Here is a 4,000-nt window from a genome sequence, read left to right as displayed (position 1 = left end):
CATCAAACTCCATCTTTTTCTCATTTCCGAGAGGAGAAAATGGAGGCCGAGGGACATTCCCACACTCACATAGGGAAGATGGCAGATGCCTTGCTCAGCTTTTTGGACACTTACCTGAAGCAGGACTGCTTTCCCACCATGCTGAGCTGCTTCCCTCCTGAGCTGTTCTGACCCCTGGGGACTTTTTCTTCCTTTCTTTCTTTTTTGTTTTTTGTTTTTTTTCTGAGATGGGGTTTCTCTGTGTTGCAGGCCTCGAGAACAGAGTGGCCTTGAACTCATAGAGGTCTGACTGCCTCTCTCTGCCTTCTGAGTGTTGGGATTAAGGCGTGCGCCACCACACTCAGAATCAGGGACTTTTCTGGTCGTGAGCAGCTATGAGAGTTTGGCCAGTTGGATGGATGTTTTCCATTGCACATTAGACCACCTTCTATTTTCTAAGACATGATACATGAAAATTATTAACGTGAGAGTAACTTTATTTCTCTCAAGTTCTCCTCAAGTTGAGTTCCTGAGTTGAACATCAGTTTTGACTATGTGGTAATTTAACCAAATCCTCTGGATTTATTTTGGTCCACACACTAAAGACTCCAGAGTTTGGTAAGTGAAGGGTTCTTCCCTCAGAAGGACACATCCAGAAAGTTGAGGACTCCTCAGATGCAGCATTCTAGGCAACAGAGCACTACACACTGATACACATGACAAAAAAAAAAAAAAAACCAAAAACAAAAAAAACCCACTAAATGTAACTAAATAAAGGAGGTGGGGTCTAGGGTCCTTTGAGATTAGCCTCCTGAAACAGGACTGAGCTGGCAATGAGAACCCAGGTGACTGGGATTTCTCTAGGTAGGAATGGAGCATTATAATGTGCTTTCTGCAGCCACAGTACATGCAAGTGAGGCACATGCAGTGTGCCATGCCTGGATATACAGGGGGGGCAGAATTGGTCCCTCATATGTATAACCAGCATGACCTTGGGACTTCCTTTGTGGCCTGTTCCCTGTTACATCTGCATCCACAAGGGGATAGTGAGGTTGTGGGGATTATGGGAAGTGTTGAGGTCACCAGGACGGAGCCCGGGTACAAGGGATTTATAAGGACTTTAAAAAGTGACCCAAGAGCTGGGGGTAGTGGCGCACGCCTTTAATCCCAGCACTCGGGAGGCAGAGGCAGCGGATCTCTGTGAGTTCAAGGCCAGCCTGGACTACCAAGTGAGTCCCAGGAAAGGCACAAAGCTACACATAGAAACCCTGTCTCGAAAAACAAAAACAAAAACAAAAACAAAAAAGTGACCCAAGAAGCTCCTTGTCCCTTCCTCCATGGAGGACACAGTCAGGAGGCACAGTCTGTGGACTAGAAAGGTATTCCCACCTGACCTACAGCCCCCAGAATTGAGAGAAAGTCCTGCTGTTAGCAAAAACTCCAGGCTGTGGTCTTCCAGTGTGGCAGCCCGATTGGATTAGGAAGTCACGGTACACAGACTTATTAAGTGGGATCTCAAGCATTCCAGAATGGTCCTACTGTGTACAAATTCATGCACAGTACCCTGAAATCAAGGAAGGATCCACCCAGAGCCTAGAGAGGTGTGACACTTCCAGGACTCACTGAGAGAAGCCTGGTCTGGGCAGCAGTAAGGCCAAGCAGACACCTCTGCCATCACATCAGAAGGAAGGAGTATACACTGGTTGGTAACGTCACCCTAGCTGGGATATCCCTGGTTTATCTGAAGCTAGTACCAGAGGGTGCCGTGCGTTCCTGGTGCTGGGACCAGTTGTGAAGCTCTCTGCACACCACCCTGATGGTTCCTTGAGGTGTTGCCTGCTGGGAACTCTGTAGACAAGCTGTCTAAGGTCACTCCAAAATGCTCGGGTTCCTGCACAACTGGGCTACTGGGCTTTCACCAGTAGCCTCTCGTGGGCTCTCTTCAGGGCCTCTGACCCTGACACGTGGTGCTAAGCCTCTCTCCACAATTCTTTCCACTCTGGAGTTTCTACTGCAACTGAGGCAGATCCCTTGACCAATGGCCTCTCATGGCGCCAAGCCTTGGCTGCTCTCCATGACTCCTTCATGCCCTTCAAAACCAGCACCAACTTAGAAACTCTTATACATTACCAAGTTCACTGCCAGCATGAGGTACAGCCTCGCTCCCTGTGGACCACAGCTTCTGTGTGTCGACCCTGAGGAATCACTTCCCAGAAGACGTCACCTTCATGATGCTGGTCTCTTCTTAATCACAGATGATTTTCAGCCCCAGCTGACCAGCAGCAATTGTCCCAGCAAAGCAAAGGTTTCACTTCAGTGGTTCTGGTCTCTTTGTTAATGACAGCAGATTCCTCAGGCCCAGCTGACCGGTGCCACATAGATTGTCCTGTAGAACCTTCATGAGCCAAGCCTCCACTACCTGCCCTGCTCTTGGGTTTATCTTCAAAGTCCCCAAATAGCTCATTGAGCTCTTAACATTGAAAGGCTTTTCTAGCTCTAATTCCAAAGCCCTTCCACAATCCTCCTCCATACATGGTCAAGTCTATCACAGCCATACCCCATGACCTGGTACCAATTTCTACCTTAGTTATGGTTTCTATGGCTGTTGTAAAGCATCATGTTATAAAACACAAGCCTTGGAGAGGAAAGGGTCTATGTCAGTTTACAGTTCCACATCACGGTCCATCAGCAAAGGAAGTCAGTCAGGGCAGGAACCTGAAAGCAGGAACCACGAGAGAATGCTGCTCTCTGGCTTGCTGCCCATGGCTTGCTCAGCCTGCTTTCTTATGGAACCCAGGACCACCTGCCCCAGGGGTGGCACCATCTGCAATGGACTGAGCCCTCCCACATCGATCGCTAATTAAGAAACTCCCCACAAGCTTGCCTATAGGGCAATCTTACAGAGGCATTGTCTCAGTTGAGAGCCAGTCTTCCCCAATGACTCTTAACATGCATCAAGGTAAAATCAAATTAACCAGGACGCATATATTAGGGCACTGGGGTGCTAGGAAAAGCAAGACGCAGAATAAAAGTGCCTAAGTCACTAAGAATCCGAGGGGCTTTTGGACGATGAGGCAGCAGTGGCCTTTACCCTCGTCCTTTCTGCTTCTGCGTGTGCTTGTTCCTCAGCTTATTCTGATAAACTAGATACGGGAACATGGATTTCCTTAAAGGCTTCCAGGTCCTTTGCAAGTATCATTTTCACAACAAACTCCTAGGTGGTTGCTCCTGCACACAGCCTAAGACAGCAACACAGAGCGCCGTGGGGCTGGCTGGCTAGAGTTCTCAAGCGACAGCCATCCCTCCAGACTCCTCCTCTTGCAGGGTGACCATGCCAGGTGCATGTTATTTATATTTGGACACATGCTGTGTGAAAAGATGGACACCTGCCGTTATCCCCACAGGTCAGCTGTGGCACAGTGTGAAGACCATAAATAAGACTGAGCTTACCCTGCAGCCTGTCCCCACTCAGGTGGGCAGCTCCTGTTAAATTCCCACGGTAAAGTCACACCCCGATGGGAATAGTTTAAATCAAACACACACACACACACACACACACACACACACACACACACACACACACAACTGAAAATACATGGGCCTGTTGTCTTCTCTGCCAATAGCACCTTGGATGTAGGTGCTTTGGTTAACAGGTGACCCGGATGTTTATGGATACTCATGTAGAGAACCACCACTCCACATGTCAGGGAGCCTTCAGCGAATGAGAAAATGTGCCTGCGCGTTTGGGTCTGGCTCTCAGATCTCGTGCCTGAATCTGGGTAGATGCAAAACCAGAGTCTGCTCGCTCTTCTGGGCAGTAGCCAGAGGGGCAGAGGGTGGAGCCCCCTGGGACTTGGTACCAGCACTTGCTCCTTGCTCCTTTGATGGACCCCCTTGTATCTGGTGCTTCTCCTCTAGTGAGCAGGCCTGTGATTTATGATACAGGTATGGGTTTGGGAGAGGCAGTCCCGGGCCTAAATATAGCACCTCCTCTGGCCATAAATGGGAGGGAAGCACAGAG

This window comes from Peromyscus leucopus, unplaced genomic scaffold (assembly GCF_004664715.2).
Source record: "Peromyscus leucopus breed LL Stock unplaced genomic scaffold, UCI_PerLeu_2.1 scaffold_515, whole genome shotgun sequence".
NCBI classification, from domain to species: Eukaryota; Metazoa; Chordata; class Mammalia; order Rodentia; family Cricetidae; genus Peromyscus; species Peromyscus leucopus.
This window is presented reverse-complemented; position numbering follows the sequence as displayed.